Below are 22630 nucleotides of genomic sequence, written 5' to 3'. Positions count from 1 at the left end.
CTCCACTAGTCACATCCTGCCAATGTGAGTACCTACCCATTATCCCTACTCTCTGTCGCCTTTCGCTCAGCCAACTTCCTAACCAAGTCCGTACTTTTCCCTCGATTCCATGGGCTTCTATCTTAGCTAACAGTCTCTTATGTGGGACCTTATCAAATGCCTTCTGGAAGTCCATATAAACAACATCCATTGACATTCCCCTGTCCACTACTTTAATCACCTCTTCAAAAAATTCAATCAGGTTTGTCAGGTACAACCTACCTTTCACAAATCCATGCTGGCTCTCTCTGATCAACTGAAAATTCTCGAGGTGTTCAGTCACCCTAACCTTAATTATAGACTCCAGCATTTTCTCCACAACAGATGTTAGGCTAACTGGTCTATAATTCCCTGGTTTCCCTCTCCTTTCTTAAAAAGCAGAGTGACATGTGCAATTTTCCAATCCAGAGGGACAGTTCCTGAATCTAGAGAACTTTGAAAGATTATAGTTAGGGCATCTGCAATGTGCTCACCGACTTCCTTTAAAACCCTGGGATGGAAATCATCTGGTCCTGGGGATTTGTCACTCTTTAGTGCTATTATTTTCTTCATTACTGTTGCTTTACTTATGTTAATTTTATCGAGTCCCTGTCCCCGATTCAATATTAGTTTTCTTGGGATTTCCGGCATGCTATCCTCTTTTTCTACTGTAAATACTGACGCAAAGTAATCGTTCAACATGTCCGCCATTTCCCCATTGACAATCACAATATCCCCACTTTCAGTTTTTAAGGGGCCAACACTGCTCCTGACCACCCTCTTTTTCCTAATATAACTATAAAAGTTCTTCGTATTGGTTTTGATATCCCTTGCGAGTTTCTTTTCATCCTCTCTTTTTGTAGCTCTTACTATCTGTTTTGTGACCCTTGCTTTCTCTCTCTAACTCATTCAGTAATTTCAGAGCTGCTTCCTTGATTCTTGATATTCCTTTAAGCATTAAGACTAAAAGTTTGCCAACATTTACCCACTAAGAACCCGTTGTCAAGTTCAAATTGCTTGTCGGCTCAGCTACTTCCTCTTATAAATTAAATGGAAGGGTGCAGGAGCAGAGAGACCTGGGGATTCACATACACAAATCTTTGAAGGTGGCAGGACAAGTTAAGAAGGCTGGTAAAAAAGCTTACAGGATTCTTGGCTTTATAAATAGAGGCGTAGAGTACAAAAGCAAGGAAGTCATGGTAAACTTCATAAATCACTGGTTAGGCCTCAGTTGGAGTATTGTGTCTAGTTCTAGGCACCGCACTTTAGGGAAGATGTCAAGGCCTTGAAGAGGGTGCAGAGGCGATTTACCAGAATGGTACCAGGGATGAGGGACTTCAGTTCCTTGGAGAGGCTCGGGAAACTGAGGTTGTTCTCCTTAGAGCAGAGATGGTTACAGGATTTGATAGAGGTGTTCAAATTATGAAGGGTTTTGATAGAGTAGACAAGGAGAAACTGTTTCCACTGGCAGGAGGGTCGGTAACCAGAGGACACAGATTTAAGGTAATTGGCAAAATGTCCAGGGGGGAAATAAGGAGAAAAATGTTTGCGCAGTGAGTTGTTCTGATCTGGAATGCACTGCCTGAGAGAGTGGTGGAAGTAACTTTCAAAAGGGAATTGGATATATCGGGAAAAAAAGAACTTGCATTTATGTAGTGCCTTTCACGACTTCAGGACTTCCCAAAGTGCTTTACAGACAATGAAGTACTTTTTGAAGTGTCGTCTCTGTTGTAATGTAGGAAACGCAGCAGCCAATTTGTGCACAGCAAGATCCCACAAACAGCAATATGATAACGACCAGATAATCTGTTTTGCTGATGTTGTTTGAGGGATAAATATTGGTTAGGACACCTTAAAAAGGAAAGATTTGCAGGGCTACGGGGAAAGAGCAGACTAATTGGATAGCTCTTTCAAAGAGCCGGCACAGGCACGATGGGCTGAATGGCCTCCTTCGGTGCTGTATGATTCTATTATTCTTAATAAAAACAAAATCGCCACCTGGCCACAGGAGGTAAAACGATGCCAGCAGTGTTTGTTAGAGGGTTCAGGAGGGAAAGCAGGTACGGTGGCAGGCCAGCTGGCCGAGGCTCAGAGTGCTCGAGGCAGCTGGCTCGACAAAGAAGTGCCCGAAAATAAAGTTTGAGGGAAGGGGATAACATCAGGAGAGGGAGGGAGGGGGGGCGGAATTGAGAAAAGTTAAGTTCGACTTAAAAATATAAATAAAAAGTTGAAATTGCAGAACGGTGAAGAACTGACCCGGGACATCAGAAAACCAACAGGATGCATCCGGGAGGCAGTGAAAAAGTTGGGGGAAATAATTGATCCACAGCACGGCCTGGTGGCCTGACCCTGCAACTGTCTGCACTCAAAGCAGATCAGCTCCATATATTTCTCTGTGACAGGTCCACCACTGGGAGTGTATAATTATAGTGTGACAAGTTTAGGCAGTTTCCATCATAAATGTGGAATTTATAATGGGAAAAAGTTGCTGGGAAGTGCACATGGACTTGAGGTGTTTAATATATTCGACAGATATTTACAATTCACTGGAAGCTGACACTGTGACACAATGCAAGCCAGCTGCAGAATATGAGTTTCTGGCAGTAAAGTCATGTTCTTTTCACATCACCTGTTCTTGGACTGTGACAGCAACAGAAACAAGAAATGGATGCTGGCATTCCATAACAGATGCCTAAAACGTTAGAGAACGACTGGTTGGAATAAAGAAACAAATGGTTGAAAATCAGGAACTGAAATTAATGACTGCATGAAAGAACTCAGAGTATCAGGTCTCCAGTACACTCTCCCACAATACTTCATAGTCCAGTCTGGCGAGCTAGCTGAGCCATGACTTGAACAATGTACGCAAGAAAGTGCTGCACACAGAGACCTCGTGGCTGGCTTCTGCACCTGCAATGAGCAAATAACGTACAAAACCGAGTTTCCCCCAAACCCCACACCGACCTCAGGTTCCCCCAGTACCTCCAAATTATTCCGAGTCCACCCCAGTTCTGAGAGATACCAGGCCCTACCTGAGTCCCTGGAAATGTTCACAGTCCTGAGATTTGATGCCACCCACCGACTTTTCCAACATGTTGTATATTTATTCATTACCAGTTACATTGTGCTGCCAGTTTTTTTTATCCTCTTGCAAAAAATGTTCACAGTCGTCAAAATGGGTTGCATTACAACACTTGTGAATTAGCATTCAGCCACTACTCGTCTTACCGGTTCTTATATCTTACGTCATTAGGTTTATAATAATTAAGAATTATAGTATTTAAAATAGATAAGCATAACTATTTCAATTACATATTTATATTTCATTAATATGTATTCGTATTGACGTACAATTACATGGATCTCGCCAAGGCTTCTTCGACAGCACCTCCCAAACCCGCGACCTCTACCACCGAGAAGGGCAAGGGCAGCAGGCACATGTGAACAACACCACCTGCACGTTCGTCTCCAAGTCACACACCATCCCGACTTGGAAATATATCAGCCATTCCTTCATTGTCGCTGGGTCAAAACCCTGGAACTCCCTTCCTAACAGCACTGTGGGAGAACCTTCACCACACAGACTATAGCGGTTGAAGAAGGCGGCTCACCACCACCTTCTCGAGGGCAATTAGGGATGGGCAATAAATGCCGGCCTCACCAGCGACGCCCACATCCCATGAACAAATAAAAAAAAATAGAATTAAGCCAATGAATATGTTTAATTGGGCATATTTTACAATCTAATCATTTATTTAAATCAACAATATGTGATTTATGCAATTATCATATAATTTTACATGTTTAAATTATATAGTTGGATATAATTACACAATTAGAATTATTTCTAATTATTATACTGCTCGTATGTTTATATATAATCTGATATATTGTACATCCTATATGTGTTTGAAAGTCATCTATTATTTAATAAGAGGCAGAGCAGATAAGGGGCAAAGATTCATTTAGTACTCGATTTTTAATATTTTTTTATTCCTGAGCAATGACACTGCAGATCCAGCTGAAAACATCGGAGAAAAAAGAATTCCCAAATCTTTGATTCTTTTGCACTTTTGTATTTCTTTTTATCCTCTTTCGTGATTCCAAGGTTAACATTCAGAGGCCGGTTATTGAGTAACGCCTGGAATTATTAATAACTCCATTTATCAAATAAACTTACTGAGTTGAGTTGTTGCTATTGTCTCTCTGTCAGTGTATGTAAAAATGTTGATTTCTTTGCTCTGTTTGCAGAAATAATATTTCAGAAGAATCCTGATCGAGATTCGCATCCATTCTACGTATCCCTTGTGTTTCAACATAAAACAGTAAAATATTTCCTTTACTGCAAAGGGACAAAAGTTCATCCACAGTTAAAACTGAAGGCAGAGGTAATAAAGTCTTTCATATACCATAACTTCGACTTTCACAACACTCATGTGTAAAACAAAATAATGGACATGTTATCTCTTTTTAATTGGAGATAATCCCAAACACTGAGAGCACATTAACGTTTCTCATTGTTTCACGTGAGCTAACATCCTTTAAACCCCTAGGGCCAGATGGTTATAAATTCTCACAACCATTTCAGTCTTTATCTTGCAATTGCTGTTCGACTTTCATAAATCAATGTGAATAAATTAGTAACCAGAAATTCAAAGTAAATCTTCTCTGTGCCTTTCCTCTTATTTTGTGATTGTAACCTTATTTTTATTTTTGTTTACAGGGAAAATGTGGGAATTCCCACAAGCCACGCGTGGAAAAACGTTTCCTTTTCAAGATGACAATGGACAGTGAAAAATATAAATTTCAACCATATCTGAAAGATGATTGGTATCTCAGTGTGACTGGGAACACTCTAAAACTTAATCCTAGTGTTAATGAGAATGCCCTCTTTGCATTGGAACCCTTTGCATTGAAATAAAAAAAATAACATTCACCAATATCGTAGCTTGTGAGGGTTGGAGAATTCTCTCGTCCCTGTCATCTCCGGGGCACTTTCATAGTTTTCCAGTCACCTGGTCACTTCATCCAACACTGCGAGGAAATCATGGACTTTGCTGCAATGCTTATTTGAAAGCTCTGATCTCTTTTACTGACTGTCTGACTGTACCTTGGATAGCACCAGTGAAATGCTGCCCCTGTTTGCTGACGGTGACTTAACCACCTCTTCAGACAAAGATGAGTTCAGGGTGATGCTTCCAGCACTAACCACTGGTGATCCTGAACTGCGCTGTTACACAGTGTTGTCACTGGGTTTATTTGCTGATACCAACGTCTTGCTTAAGCCAAAAACTCTTTAATATTGTGGAAATACACATCTTGAATAATACACTTTTGCTGCTTTTATAGTAACGAATGCTTCCACTGGATTTCATTCCATTATTGTTATTAAGACAGATTAGACAACAATGGAGTAACTCCGTATGTATAGATTTGTATCAGCCTTTCACAACTCTGGATGTCCCAAAGCGTTTCACAATCAATGAAGTCCTTTTTGAAATTTAACCACTGTTGTAATGTTGGAAACGCGGCAGCCAATTTGTGTACAGCAAGATCCCACAAACAGCAATGTGATCGTGACAAGATAATCTGTTTTCGTGATGTTGGTTGAGGGATAAATGTCTTTATCAGCTTAATGTCCTATCTGAAAGGTGGCACCGCCGCCTGTGCAGCGCTATAGATTTGTGTCAGCACAGTAAGCACAAAGTCACTTTCCCGACTTTGTCGTGACGGCGGAGATATGGGCAGGTTGGGAACTCAGTCCACCTTTAGCCAGTGCCAAGACACTGCCAGCAGGACCCATTTAGATTTGTCACAGCTGACTATTGCCATTGAATCGGCTCCTGGAAAATACAAGCCCTGTAGTGTAAGGGGGCCATTTGTCCTCTTACCCCCAGTGATAAATCTGTGTCCAGCAGTCTTTCATCCCCATATTACACAACTCTAAATGCTCTCTCCACACAAAACCCAAGTTTGGAAGGGCAGAATCCAGAATTGTACCACTGGGCATTTTTCACAGTTCAAGAGGGCAGCTCTCTGAATGAATAAACGTTTCATATATATATATATATATATATATATATTATGTACACACATTACCAACACAGTGCATCATACAAATATTAGCAGCTCAAATTCTCTCGGATCCAATTCGAAAACAGTTTGACGTTTACTTCACTGTCTCTGAGCATATCTCTGAATCTCTTTTTTTGCCAGGCCCTGTAAATGGTCAGATTGGCTCCTCTTTCTGCCTTGAAGTTCATTTTTTCTTCCTTTTGCTTCTTTCCACTCTCGGGTGCTGCTATTTATTTGTTGCTGCTCCTGTTTTTAATGCTTCCTTCCGAGCTGCTCCCAGCCCATTATTTATTTATCTGTTCACCAACTAACTGGCAGCTTGTTCCTGCTCTGTTTGGCATTTATTTATTACCATCTCCAAAACAACAACTTGCATTTCTATAGCGCCTTTAATGTAGTAAAAGTCCCAGGAATGTAATCAAACAAAATTTGACGCCAAGGAGACACGAGGACAGGTGACCAAAAGCCTGGTCAAAGCAGTAGGTTTTAAAGGAGGAGAGAGAGGCGGAGAGGTTTCGGGAGGGAATTCCAGAACTCAGGGCCGAGGCAGCTGAAGGCACGGCCACCAATGGTGGAGCGATGGAAATCGGGGATGCGCATGAGGCCAGAATTGCTATTTATTCAGAGCCCGTCCCCAATGGCAGAACGCCACAGGTTCACAGAACTGCCGAAAGATCACCATGGGAGAGCCACTACATGTTATATGTGTGTCCCATCATGGAAGTGCTCCACTCATGACCAATGGCAGCGCCACAGGCAATCCACTAGAACATTTCACACAGCCTCCATCAACTTCACTGAAACCCCAATAACTGTGTTTTCTGCGTAATGTGCTTGATATTCTATAGCTCTGATGTCTGGTTAATATTCATGATTTGTTGCTGTCCTTCGCCGACTGATTAGAGTCTCAAGAGAACGACCGTTTAACATTGACACTTGAGACTGGACGGCCAAGATGTCAGAGACATTGTTCATGCCGCGATGCTGTCCTTCCCAAAATTCATGCATTTTAACTTCCTTCTTTGCAAGGAAGGGCTCAGCAAATGTGTACATATTACTGACATAAAATGACATAAAATAAACTTGTCGTCTTCAAAGTTTGAAGTCACCCTTTCTTTGTGGGTCATTGACGTGCTGAATACCAGAGCAATACTAAGTCCACTTCAAAGGGCAGTGTGTAGGTGGCACGTTTTGTGACACTGATGCTTGCCATTTATCATGAATGGCGGATAAAAGAACCCTGAAGTTGGTTTCTGAGCTGCCCCGCGCTGCAGGGCAAGCCAACCAATAGTTCACAGGTTGCATCCCCAAACTTAGAAAACTCTTCTCGTACCTTATTCTGAAATGGTAACATGGCATCAGCCCCGACCACACTGATTCCCTCCTGGGCCCAGGCATTCTCAGATTCACATCTTTTCATTATTTCAATAAGATTCATATTGTCATTTACAAATTACAGTACATAATAAATCGTTTTCTTCTTCACTGTCGACACGGATATGTAGTTTCACTTTTTTTTTTTCCAATTGCTTCCTCACTGTGGAAAATCTCCATGATGGGTTAGCAGTAACTCACTGCTTTGTGTCACAGATGACATGACTTTTAGATTCCTTCCCATTAGTACAGTATTTTTGTTTCAGTTCAAGTGTGCAAGTAACCAGGGCAGCTCCATCAGTGGATCAGTGTTTGTGATCAGACTGGAGTGGCTGCGGTCCACCTGGCCCCTGTAATATTTTTGTTTGTGAATGTGAAGAGTGCAGCAACTGCTGGGGTCCCGATGAACACCTGGGGTTTTATCATTTTACAAGGAAAGCCGCACATCTCAAATTAAATCTCTGGTATGTTCATGCAAATATTTGTTATGCTTTTGAGTGGATCTCAGTCAATCAGCAAGTGCCCTCATGCAGTAAAGGCCAATGATGGAACCAGTAGTCTGATTTAGACTTAATTCAGACTGTATTATGGCTTGTGCACTCACCAGCAACCTCTTTTTTTATCCTCACACTTTCTTTTGATTCTAATCATTGTCTTAACAAGGGACAACTGGCTTGAGCCGTTCCTGTCTTTACTTGCAGCTGGGTTCTTGGATCTGGCTGGTGTCTGCGATTGCAAGTGTTCAGCTATCGTCTATAGTCTGCGCAATGAACAATAACATTTGCAGCATAAAACTTCCAACTTAAAACTCTTCCCATCTCTCGTATCCTCAGCAATAAGATCAAGGTATGAGGCACTGGAGAAGGTGCAAAAAAGATTTACATGGATGATACCGGAACTGGGAGGTTATACCTATCAGGAAAGGCTGAACAGGCTGGGGATCTCTTCTCTCGAAAAGAGAAGGGAGGGGAGATATGATCGAGGTCTTTAAGATTATGAAAGGGTGTGATAGGGTAGACGTAGAGATGTTTCCACTTGTGAGAGAGACCAAAACTGGGGGCCACAAATGTAAGATAGTCACTAATAAATCCAATAGGGAATTCAGGAGAAACTTCTTTATCCAGAGAGGAGTTAGAATGTGGAACTTGCTATCACAGGGAGTAGCTGAGGCGACGAGCATTGACGTATTTAAGTGGAACCTAGATAAGCACATGAGGGAGAAAGAAATAGAAGGGTATGTTGATAGGATGAGATGAAGTCGGGAGGGAGGAGGCTCGTGTGGAGCATAAACACCGGCACAGACCAGTTGGGCCAAATGGCCTGTTTCTGTGCTGTATGTTCCATGTAACATACTCCTGAACATAATATTTTGAAGTATTGGATCCAGGTGACATCTCTGTACGGGGATTTGGGATTTCACAGAGCAGGAGCGAGTCTCTCTGAGTGGGATCAGTGACTGGAGCATGGGCACAAGTTCCTCAATCACCGGTTTACTGATGAAGTTGCAGAAGGTGGGAATCTGTGGGAAACATTTTTTAAGTAAGACTAATGCGCAACAGAAATCCAGCCAAAGGTGAGAAGATTCTTATCATTCTTTTTTGTATTTCTTGGATGTTCCATCAGTTTCACTGAAATAAATGCCAACTTCCAAATGTTGCCTTTTGTTTCCTACCCAAAAAAAAAACTAGAAATGCTACTTATACCATTTGGGACATAATGGCCTGGAATTTGCTCCTAGAATAACAGAGAGTCTGAACAGTGCTCACCGTTGTTTAACGGCAAATGGAAGAGGAACTCCTGGCGATCGCACATGTGCAGTCAAACGCAGAAATCCGGAAGTTGCTCCACCAGACTCCCTGCTCCTCGCTTCCGAAAGCTGCGCGGGAAGAACAGCTCGCTGGTGAAATGAATGGAGCAGCGTTAAGTTGCTGCACTGCCCAGCTGGAAACTAACTTATCCGCACAGAAAAAGGTAGGCTGGGTTTTTTAAGGTCTATGCTAACTTTTAAAGGCGTGGCAAGTCTTAATGATTGCCAAACAACCTCTCTGCACTGAAAATTAACTTTTAAAAATGTCGAGTCTCATTCCTCCCGATTTTAATTGTTGGACATTTAAAAAACAAAATTTACATTTTTATTTTTCTTTTCGTCTCTTTTATCTCTGTCTTTTAATCCAATATTTCTTACCCTCTCTTTATTTCACTTTCTCCAACTGATTTTACAGTGAATTTACTGTTGTAGCTTTCACTTCCTGGTTCTGTGTCTGCGCGGTTAGTCAAGGAATGCTTCAATCTCGATTGGTTGAGGGGGGCAGAGAGATCCTTTCCCCACTCACACAGCTCACAGATGCCCGGGAGAGGACGCTGCACTTTTTTTGCAGCTCACCATTACAGAAAGTTCCCGCGCTACAGCCCATGGATTATTTGCAGGTAGGTTGAAATTTAATGAGTGCCGTTCAGAGCAAATTCCGGGCCAATATTCAGTGAGTACCTGGCAGTGTCCTCTGGTGGTTAGTTACTAATATTACATTTAAGGGAGGGGAAAAAACATTTTCAATACAGAACGAAGAATCTTTTGATGACAATTTTTTTTTTGCCAATTTAAAATCCTGTTTTTGGAGGATTTTCGTGGTGTAAAAAAAAAAGTGAGAAAATCAGTGGGGAGAAACCCCAAAAAAAGCCAGGTAAATTCAGAGAAAATCAGTAAAAATCAGTTTTTATTTTGAAAACTGATTTTTTACTAAGATCAAGAAAACTTTTGTGGGTTTTGTCTGTGTGTCCTCTAGTCCTGGACTCTGGCTAAGTTTAACAGCTTTTTTTAACTTCAACTTTGTCTCTGCCTTTCATTATTTTAAACCCTGTATCATGTCTTCCCTCAGTCTTATTTTCTCCAATGAAAGTTAACTTAGTCACTTGAGCAATTCTTGATAATGTAGTCCCCCTGAGGCCTGGACGCATCCTGGTCACTGTTCTCCGAAATCTTACTAAAACATCTGGGTCGTTTATCAAGTAAGGTGCCGAAAGCTGCGCGCCATACTCCAGAACTATTCTCACCATTGACCTGCACGTTGTCCAGATAACTTGTCCTGACTTGTAGACCAATGCCCTCCAGAAGCAGCTGATACAACGAACAAGGCTTCTTTTATCTCCCAAATTCCTCCTCTTCCCTCCTCAAGGCTTTGATACCTTGCTGGGTTCTTCACAGGCACAGGCACCCTGCATTCTTCATGTGTGAGTCTAGAGAGTGTCTGCAGGCTATTTGACCGCAGGGGCAGCACAACCAAACCTGACCTTGTCCCCCTCACCCAATGTTCACACGTACGTACTTCAGCAGCAAAAACCACAGCTGAATTTTCAACAACGTGCATTTATATATTATAGCGCCAAAAAGGCAGCAAAACTTCTCCCAGGGCTCTTAAGCTGAAGGGCGCTGAGTCCAAGGTGGGCTGTTGTGGTAGTTCAAAGGTTTCTTCTGACCAGACTCAGAAACTATTGTTCACATCCATCTGACCTCATGTACTCAGGCACACAAGAGCCAAGTAAAATCAAACAATGCCAGTTACTGTTCTGTGATTTAACATTTTATCATCTATTAATTAAACGGCCCTAAATATATTGGTCTGTGATCCTTCCCCCACCCCCCCAATGTTGCATAAGAAAGCACTGAAGAAGAAACGGCACTTCCGTCCATCAAATCCACTCCTGCCACAGTTCTCAATCATACCCATTTCATCTCTCGAGGGAAAGTTCTGTGTAAATACTCTCTAATCCCCAAAGGTATCAAGTAAGGGAAGATGCGATAAATTAAAGAAAGAAGATGAGGCAAGAGAGCAAGGTAGCAATAAGGGAAATGATAATCATGGAGTGGCAGGAAGGGACAGAGCATGCAAACTTAAGAGTGCACCAGCAGATAAGGCTAGAGGTTGCAAAAATAGTAAAAAGACAGCACTAAAGGCTTTGTATCTGAATGTGCGTAGCATTCGTCACAAAATGGATGAATTGACAGCTCAAATAGAAATAAATATGTACGATCTGATAGCCATTACAGGGACATGGCTGCAAGATGACAAAGGCTGGAACCTGAATATTCAAGGGTACTTGACATTTCGGAAGGACAGGAATCGAGGAAAAGGTGGAGGGATCGCTCTGTTACTGACGGATGACATGAGTATAATGGAGAGAAATTAGCTCAGATCTAAAGACCAAGATGTAGAATCAGTTTGGGGAGAGATAAGAAATAGTAAAGTCAAGAAGTCACTTGTGGGAGTAGTTTATAGGCCCCCTAACAGGAACCACACTGTAGGACAGGATATACAGGAAGAAATAATGGGGGCTTGTGAGAAAGGAACAGCGATCATCATGGGTGATTTTAATCCACATATATAGATTGGAAGAATCTGATTGTCAAAGGTAGCCTGGAAGATGAGTTCCAAGAGTGCTTCCAGGTCAGTTTCTTAGAGCAACACGTTCTAGAGCCAACCAGATCTGGTAATATGTAATGAGACAGGATTAATTAATGACCTTATTGTAAATGAGCCTCTCGGTAGCAGTGATCACAATATGATTGAATTTCGCATTCAGTTTGAGGGAGAGAAGAGTAAGTCTCACACTAGTGTTTTAAATTTAAATAAGGGCAATTATGAGGGCTTGAAGACAGAGCTGGCTAAAGTGAACTGGGATCTTAGGTTAAGGGATAGGTCAGTAGAGATGCAGTGGCAGACATTCAATGAGATATTTCATTATGTAGCAGATACATTCCAGTGAGAAAGAAAGACTCTAGGGGAAGAACATACCATCCAGGGCTAACTAAGGAAGTTAAAGACAGTATCAAATTGAAAGAAAAAGCATACAATTCCACAAAGATCAGTGGCAGGTCAGAAGATTGGACAGAATATAAAAAAGAGCAAAGAATGACTAAAAGAATAATAAGGAGGAAGAAATTAGAGTACGAGAGAAAGCTTGCTAGAAATATAAAAACAAATAGTAAGAGTTTCTACAGGTATATAAAAAGGAAAAGAGTAAGTAAAGTGAGTGTTGGTCCTCTAGAGAGTGAGTCTGGAGAATTAATAATGGAGAATAAGGAAATGGCGGTTGAATTGAACAGATATTTTACATCCGTCTTCACTGTAGAGGATACAAATAACATGCCAGAAATAATCAAGAGGTGAAAGGGGAGAGGAATTTAAAACATTTACAATCACCAGGGAAAGGGTTTTGAAAAAATATTAGAACTAAAAGCTGACAAGTCCCCAGGTCCTGATGGACTTCATCCTAGGGTGTGAAAAGAAGTGGCTGCAGAGATAGTAGATGCATTGGTATTATTTTTCCAAAATTCCCTAGATTCTGGAAGGATCCCATCAGATTGGAAAATAGCGAATGTAACTCCTCTATTCAAGAAAGGAGGGAGACAGAAAGCAGGAAACTACAGGCCAGTTAGTTTAACATCTGTCGTGGGGAAAATGCTAGAATCTATTATCAAGGAGGTTATAGCAGGGCACTTAGAAAATCTCAATGCAATCAGGCAGAGTCAACACGGCATTGTGAAAGGGAAATCGTGTTTGACAAATTTATTCGAGTTCTTCGAGGAAGTAACAAGCAATGTGGATAAAGGGGATCCTGTGGATGTGGTGTACTTGGATTTCCAGAAGGCTTTTGACAAGGTGCCACATCAAAGGCTACTGCACAAAATAAGAGCTCATGGTGAAGGGGTAACATATTAGCATGGATAAAGGATTGGTTAACTAACAGGAAACAGAGATATAGGCATAAATGGGTCATTTTCAGGTTGGCAAGATGTAATTGGTGGAGTGCCACAGGGATCAGTGCTTGGGCCTCAACTATTTACAATCTATATCAATGACTTGGATGAAGGGACCGAATGTATGGTTGCTAAATTTACTGATGACACAAAGGTCGGTGGGAAAGTAAGTTGTGAAGAGGACATAAGGAGTCTGCAAAGGGATATAGATAGGTTAAGTGAGTGGGCAAAAATTTGGCAGATGGAGTATAATGTGGGAAAATGTGAACTTGTCCACTTTGGCAGGAGGAATAGAAAAGCAGTATATTATTTAAATGGAGAGAGATTGCAGAACTCTGAGGTACAGAGGAATCTGGGTGTCCTAGTACATGAATCACAAAAAGTTAGTACGCAGGTACAGCAAGTGATTAGGAAGGCAAATGGAATGTTGTCATTTATTGCAAGGCGAATGGAATGTAAAAGTAGAGATGTTTTGCTCCAGTTGTACAGGGCATTGGTGAGATCACATCTAGAATACTGTGTGCGATTTTGGTCTCCTTATTTAAGAAAGGACATAATTGCTTTGGAGGCGGTTCAGAGAAGGTTCACTCGACTGATTCCTGGGATGAGGAATTTCTAGGGGGATAGAATATAAAAACAAGGAGGTATTGCTGCAGTTATATAAGGTATTGGTGAGACCGCACCTGGAATACTGCATACAGTTTTGGTGTCCATACTTAAGAAAAGACATACTTGCTCTCGAGGCAGTACAAAGAAGGTTCACTCGGTTAATCCCGGGGATGAGGGGGCGGACATATGAGGAGAGGTTGAGTAGATTGGGACTTTACTCATTGGAGTTCAGAAGAATGAGAGGCGATCTTATTGAAACATATAAGATTGTGAAGGGGCTTGATCGGGTGGATGTGGTAAGGATGTTCCCAAGGATGGGTGAAACTAGAACTAGGGGGCATAATCTTAGAATAAGGGGCTGCTCTTACAAAACTGAGATGAGGAGAAACTTCTTCACTCAGAGGGTGGTCGGTCTGTGGAATTTGCTGCCCCAGGAAGCTGTGGAAGCTACATCATTAAATAAATTTAAAACAGAAATTGACAGTTTCCTAGAAGTAAAGGGAATTAGGGGTTACGGGGAGCGGGCAGGAAATTGGACATGAATTTAGATTTGAGGTTCGGATCAGATCAGCCATGATCTTATTGAATGGCGGAGCAGGCTCGAGGGGCCGATTGGCCTACTCCTGCTCCTATTTCTTATGTTCTTATGAGGGGGTTATCTTATGAGGAAAGATTGGACAAGTTGGGCCTGTATACACTGGAGTTTAGAAGAATGAGAGGTGATCTTATTGAAACATATAAGATCCTGAGGGGACTAGAGGGGGTAGATGCTGAGGGGATTTTTCCCTTGTGGGAGAGACTAGAATTAGGGACCACAGTTTAAAAATAAGTGGTCTCCCATTTAAGATGGAGATGAGGAGAAATTTTTTTCTCTGAGGGTCGTGAGTCTGTGGAACTCCCTTCTCCAGGGAGCGGTGGAGGCAGGGTCATTGAATATTTTTAAGGCTGAGTTAGATAGATTCCTGATTAACAAGGGGGTCAAAGGTTATAATAGGGTTGAGGTCGCAATCAGATCAGCCATGATCTTATCAAATTGTAGAGCAGGCTCGAGGGGCCGAATGGCCTGTTCCTGCTCTTAATTCATATGTTTGTACGTCAGGTAATCTTGCCAAGCTCCTGAATATTCACCCAGCCTCATATCTCCACTATTCAACCCCAGTCTGCTCTCCCCCCACCCCAAACCACAGTGGCACAGGAACCATCATAGCCCAGGGATCATTTGATTATCTCAGCCAGTAACATCCCGGTAACATTGGTTTTCTGCTATATATTATCAAAAGTTTCAGTGCAACAACCCAGACCTCTTGTTGTGACCTAAAAGGTGATTTGCTCCTGAGGTCCACACCACAGTAAGGGCAGTGTCGATTAAATATATTTAGAGCAAAAAACGAACGGGTTCTGAAGTTCAAATCATTATAAAATAAGCCGAGCTGATGCTACTGTGACCATCGTGCATCTTCTCAAGTTGAATGGCCTCAAACTGGCAGGTCGCCAAACACTAAGACTTCCATATCCCATGTATTTAAGTCCTGCATGCCCCTATTAATAAAACCCAAAATGCTGTTGGCAAACCTAAAATGGGTTTCAGAAAATCAAAGACTGTTAGTAACAGTCTCTTGCACACAGTTTCCTCCCTCCTAAATAGTTTTAAACCTTTGTAATCTTAAAAAGAAAATTGGGTCCACCAGGAGAGCCAACAATGGCAATCGAGCTGATAGTATATTAAAAGTCTTACATGAAAGTGTCACATATATTTCCTGTAACACTTTCCCCGCCACACTTTCTTGATCGAACTTTCAACTTATTTAGTCGATGTAAATCAGTCGTTCTAGTAACACATTGTGCATTGCATGCCATAACCTGCCCAATGTGATAAAACAGAGTATCCTCTGACTATCTGCAACGCCACAGGAGACCTACTAATTATAAAATAGATTTATTTATATGCAATAGAACCTGTCATGTAGGACCCCTTTTTGTAAGTGACCACCTGTCATATGTGACCATAAGAGGTTGGCTGGAAAGGTTCTCCATTGTAACTGACCTCCAATGAAAGACTACTTTGCTGAACATGACCAACACCCAGGATTAAATTTCCAAAATGACAGAGTCTGTGAGATGAACATAAGGAAGGAATTTCCAGAGTGCAGGTGTATTCCTGAGTGGACAGGAACAATGGAAAGTGTCAGAATTGCACACATCTGCCGTGGGTGGAAAAAACGGCACTAATAATTCTACTGATTGTATTTTCATCCTTTCTAATCCCTCTGGCTATCGGTGCAAGAAGAGAATGATGCAGCGAAAGGCTTCCGGGATCAAAGCATGACAAATGGAACAATGAACGTTGAAATTGGAAACTCGACTTACAATATGTATGAGGTGGAAACTGACGACTGTCAGAAAGCTGGGTTTCGGTATCATGACGAGGAAGCAGGCAAATCCTTCACTCCCTCCTTTAACTCCTCACCAAGGAACCATCTGGGGTTTTACCTGCTAGCGTGGGTTTAGGGATGAATGATGCGTGACTCAGCTCCCAAAGTGTCTTATGTTTAACCCAGTTCGGGTCATAATAAATTGAATGAACTAACACTGGGTTAGGTTGCTCTCAAACTGCTGAGTGAGTGAATTAACTCTTAATTGCCAAATCATCAAGGATGAAGCCAGACCACAAGTAATGCGCTAAACACTATTTATTGGTTACAAATCTTCTACAGTCCATATGATAGAATTTTGGGTGTATCTGCAGTTTAATTATGTCATGTTATGCACTTTCTGTACAACCACATATATATTCAGGGCTATTTCTAACTGTCAGCTTTGTTTTTTTGAAGCTGCTGATCAGCATTTGCTACTTTTCCAGGTTGGTGCGAACGTGTCACGATTGTGCTGCACTCCAAAGTGGCTCTGCCCACTCACATCCTTGTGAAGTTGGAGAGGGCAGTGTCCCACACATGTACTGAAACGTACACACGGACCACAGCTCACTGACCCCTCTGATCTTTAATGATTGAAAATAGCTGGCAGAATCATCAGTTCTTTCCAAACATTAAAATGTCAATGGTGGTACAGCAGGTACCAGAGTTTGTTTTATCTTTAAAAGCTTACCTTTTTTTTTTGGCAGAGCTTCACTCCAATTGTGTTTATGCTGCAGTCTGGTTGAGACCGTGTCTTCCAGATCATTCCATGTGAAAGACACTACGGGTGATCTCACAATGATAAAATATACTTATCTATTGGAAAACGCACAAGTAAAGTATGTAAAAAATCAACAGTTTACAAGGGGGTAGAGACATAGCCCCAAGTTTCCCTAGAAAATAAATCTTATGCACATACAAAACACCTCTAAAATTGTCTCTACACAACTAGGGGCATTCCTCTGTGAACAAGGGGAGCGGGAGCTTTTAACCATATTGATTTTTGGTGTGAGCCAATTCATTTGTACACCACTGATTTGAAAATCTCACAACTGACACAAGGGGGTCAATTTTCGGATGGCCGAACGGGTGCATTCGTGGCGAGGGAGCTCCGAAAATTGGGAATTCCCGGAGCGGGTCCGGAGCCCGGCTCCAACCGGCCCACTTCCGGGTTCCCCAATGACACGAATCGGTGTGCGCGCAGCTCCTGCATGCGGGACTCCCACCGGCAATCAAAGCCAGCGGGATCATTATCTGGGGACTTGAGGTCATTTACAGACCTCATTAGTTGGAGATTTCAGGAGGATTCGGATTTTGGACTATGCAGAGCGTGTTTCCTATGCTTCAGGAAACACTCCCTGTTTAAACAGATGTGTTGCAGCCAGTGGCAGCTGCAAAGGTCCATTGAACAGGTGCGGGGTAAACCCTCATTCATTGCAGCAGGGCACTCTGTCACCTCAGACAAAGTTTTGCCTGCCACACCGTTGTCTCCACACTCCAAATTATTAAATCATACCCTAAACTCTGCTGTCTAAACACATTTACCTACTTTGCGGACCCCCTCACACTCACACTGGCAGGATGTTGGGGGGTTCATTGCTGCATTCATCACTCCTTTGAAGGACGACCAACATCACCAGCCTCGCCAGGCACACCGTCCACCTCCGTCACGTGGAGCTACACAACACAGTGCTGCACAACAGGCACCTGCACAAAGTAGTTGTGCAACTACACATACACCCACTGTAGGGTGACCCAATGGGTGGCATCAAGGGTGTTCATGGAGAACCTCATGAAAGGGCCTTATTGCACAAGCCAGTCAAGAATGGCCAAGACGTGGCAGTGGTGGTGACAATATAATATGTAATGTGAGTTGATCAGAAATCAAATAGAAGTAAAAACCATGACAAACCCTCAAACACCCTTGTGCATCCCCTTCATGCTCACGACATGTTTGCCTTATGCTTCCTACAACACATATGTGATGCATGCCCTGTGGCTGCAGCGCAGGTGGTGGCAGGTTGGGTGAGGCTGACTGTGAAAGAGATGCATGAGAGGGTGAGTATGAGACAGAGCCATGAGATTGTGTTGTGGGAAATCACCACTCGGAGTCAGGCTTCAAGATTCAACATGCAGTTTATTGAACAAAGCTTTGGGAGAAGTGCTTGGCACTCCGCAGTGCTCATAGTCACCTTCTCAATTTTAAAATGGTCATTGAGCTTCTTTTATACATTACAAGTACAGACACCTAGCAGTTATTACATTATTAGCCTTGGTTAGTTACACATTCGTCAATTCGGCCCCGACAGCAACAATTGACCTCCAATCACATTAAAACAACTGTTATCAACTTAAGACAGTCTGATCTTTGTCTGTTCTGTAGTTTTTATCAGTTCGTTGTGAAATGTCTAAGTCAGCACTTTTAAATGTCTTTTCACAGAGTCCATTTTGTTTAGCAGAGTCCATTTTGTTTAGCAATACACTAACTTGTTAATCATCATATGTTATGCTTAAGCTTTTAATTATGGTTCGTGCAAGGCGCAGCTCAGTGTGGTTTTGGGGCAGCGACCGCAGCCACGCGCACACTAGTTGCTGAAGGTCATCTTTGCCTTTAACCCAACAGCTTAAATTTTACTTTAACAGTCCCCCCTTTTGGTCATGATTATGGCTTAATAATCATTTAGACCAATAACGATAGAGTTCATGCAACATTGGTCCGGCACTTAATACACAGCCTTTTTGGGTATTTACCTTCCGTGATGTTCCGTGCGTATGCCTAACCCATAACTCGCAGGTTACGTGTTACAGATAGATGTCCTAAACATCCAATAACCAAGCATAATAAACTTTCAAATAACTCCCTTGTACATTCCTCCAGTGATACTGCCACCTCCCTAATGATTAATGGCCTCTAGGTGCTTATCAGCCACAGAGGCCTGCCCTTTTACAAGGTCGTAAAAAGTTTGTTTGATAAAGACAGCAAGCCCTTTATTCACAGCTAACTAACGTGTATTTTACTTTAACATAAGGTTCAGAAAGCTTGTATAGTGCTAAGGTTTATAATCAGAAGTTTGTACAGTGCTTTTCTTACATTCCCTCCTGTTCAGCCTACAGGAAAATTCCTTTTAGGTTCATACCTTGGTAAAACAAACTGAGCAAGGGTTAGAAGAGAATTCTAGCCCAGGGATGTTGTCCTTCATTTTATACTGTTTCCATGCATGATTCGAAAGGGTAGATGTCCCTTTTTCAATGTTTGCATTGCATTGTTTCATTTCAGTCTTTCAACCTTAACCTCCAACAACCCCGGGTGACCTCACATGGCCTTATCTAATGTTCTGATTTTGTCGGCATCACCAACCTATCTGAGCCATTTGCTCTTTTGGTCTCAGTGGGCTGTGGACTTCCGACTGTCCCCAGAGGTTCTAATTTTGGGTGCAAAGTGCCCTATCTTTATGCTATTCGGCTGTTGGGGCAGCACATATGCATTTCTGTTGTAAATTATCCCACCCTGTGCTTCTGGGCTGTGTCCAACACTATGTGGACATACAGTGACAGCATGTCTAGTAACACATCCCTTTGATTTTGTTCCAGCCAATCAGCTTAAATCTATGTCCTCTAGTTCTTGAACCCTCTGCTCGGGGAAACAGGTACTTCCTGTCTACTTTATCTGGGCCCCTCATAATTTTGTAATTTTGTATCCATCGTGTGGATATCTTCTAAGTATTGTTTCTCTCAATTTCATTGTTAACTGATGGGAACCTAACCCAGAATTTTGGAAATCCAAATTACTATGTCCCTCTTTACTTTAATTTCAGTCCTTCTGATTGGTACCAGTGTTTCCTGACTGTTTCATTAATTAGTCGGTTTCTCTATGGACCATGTGTCAGTGCCTTGTTTAAAAGGATTTCTCACTCGCCTGGACCACATTAACCATTTCATGTTGTGCTGTTGTCAAGTAACTGAGCCTGTCTGAGACTCATTCTTCAGTGTATCTTCTTCATGTATTTCCGTATGTATTAACTTTCTGCTGGCCAGTCTCTTTTTTCCTCATGGTATTTCCGAACGTGTTTTCCATGGCACACATCATATGTCCAGTCGGATTCAGTCCTGTAAAAGCAACTGGTTTGTTTAAAGAGTGGTTCCACTAGCTCACCAGGCCATAGGCCTTTGTAATCATGTTCTTCATCCTGGTCTCCGTTTCAGATGACGGCAACATACATTTGTATCTTTTATGTCCACTGTAGCCATTCTTAGGTTTTCAGGTTATCTTATCAAAAAGATCAGGGGTGTCTAGAGTGCTTATCTCCCCCTGCATGGTCCCGATGTCAGGGTAGTGGCCAGGCTATTGAATGTAGCTTTCTCATTGTTCATTATAGGCAAGGACACAAATATCTCCACGAGAAAGCTATCAATTTACTATTCTCAACTACACTTTCCTGACTTTCACTCGATTGTATATTTATGCCAGATTGATATTCTGTTTCTTTACTTTAATTCTCAATCACTTCCTCTCATCCAATTTTACATAACCCATTATATTACCTGTCATGAGCCCTGGAGGAACGTTACTGTCCGATACAATATTTACAGTCAGGTCCAATATCCCAAAAATTTTTTATTTTACGTAATTTCTTCTTGAACCGCTTTTCATTTCCCAAAATATCCCACTACATTGTGCCCGAGTCCCTTCTATCATTTCACAATTATCCCAACTTGAGAGCAGTATTGTTGGACTGACAGGACTTGTCAATGTAAAATTTTCTTCCCTCCCGAAAGAATTCTTCCTTGATACACAGCATTCAATAGGAACCATTTAGACTGGACTTCCTTTATTTTAAAATATAATTCGATTATCCCCTTAAATTACAAGTACATTTTTCTTTCTCGAGTGCTTGAATAGCAACTCATATAAATTTTTCTTATCAATTCCAATTTCAGAAACAAATTATGTCCAGGCTTTGTGGTTTTATAGTAGAGATGAAGTGCTCGTAATTACTTTTGGATGTAACTCCCATATCTTCCCACCTCAAGCACTCTGTCTCGGAAGACAATAAATGGGTTAAAACAAAACAAATCAAAATGTTTTCAAAAGAAGAGAATCAGGTTGATATCACCACGCTGTGACATTTGGTATCTGCTGATGTCTGCAGCTAAAGTCTTAAATTTTTAACACCACTGGATCGTTTCCTGCACCAAATTTCTCCAGCAAAGGTTGCACCGTAACTTTGTAAAGCCATTTTATGTCGAAGAACTACTCTTGGTAATCCTGCACCATCAACACTCACGTGGTCCCAAAAACCAGGGTTACCTGTTTTAAAAGAAACACAGAAAATCCATTGCGGCTCTTCTTGAGAGCCCAAGGGGTTAATTTGTCAAATCATCATTTATTATTTATTTTGTCCAAAGGAATAATCCCTTTACCCGAAACAAATCCAGAAAACAAAACAGGAGAGAGAAATTGCCTAGTCCCTCTCTCTCTCTCTCTCTGGAGCTCGCAACCTGTCTGAAATAAACACTGTCTCTCCCACATACAGATGTACGTAGGACTGCAGACTGGAATTTCCAACTCCAAGTCCTAATCTCTGTGTTTTCAAGATGTAACCACATGAAGAAAAATGTTTTGTGTTTTTGATTTCATTTATTCCCACATCCAGTTACCATATGTACTGCAGATGTCATTAGCAGCTGCCTGCTAAGATACGTTATATTCCTCTTTTATTAATTTATTAATGGTTTGGGCATGTGTTTCTAGCACTGTAGCTATCCTTTGCAAATATATGGTCAGCATTTCATCCTCAGACAATTCCTTATCTGTATTTTCATTTATTTTTAAATATATCTTTAATGCGAGACCCTAAATCTCTAACCTTTTGATCTATTGTTGCCAAATCAATGGTGTTAACAACTGAGGCACCCGTATTAAAGGCAGTTGCAATATCACTTATAGTTTTCTTAACATTCTCAATGCGAGTTATATAATTTGTCAGGGAAGGTCTTCCCTCTTTGGTCAGATCTTGTATTGGAGCTACTATTCGTGAATAGTTTCAAATAAAATTGAATAGCCCCAGAACTTGTCGAACTTCCTTATCATACTGCGGCGGGGTAAAATTGATGGGCGTTTAGTACCCTTTGTCAGTACATAACTCAAGTAATGGACTTCCAATTGTCCAACCTATGCTTTCTCTTCATACGATTTGTTTTACATTCCTTTCTTATCAATTTTTTTTCACTGTAGCATTGTCTGTGTGGAAACTTATATCTCAGTCAATTGTAGCCTTTGGCATTTCCGAGTAATTGGGTCAATTTTAATAATATAACCTATACCAATTGTTACCTCATGTTCACCTGTGTTCTGGGCAAGCCTCAGACAGTTCTCAACCGACTG

Source organism: Heptranchias perlo, chromosome 20 (assembly GCF_035084215.1).
Source record: "Heptranchias perlo isolate sHepPer1 chromosome 20, sHepPer1.hap1, whole genome shotgun sequence".
NCBI classification, from domain to species: Eukaryota; Metazoa; Chordata; class Chondrichthyes; order Hexanchiformes; family Hexanchidae; genus Heptranchias; species Heptranchias perlo.
Note: the sequence above shows the minus strand (reverse complement) of the source record.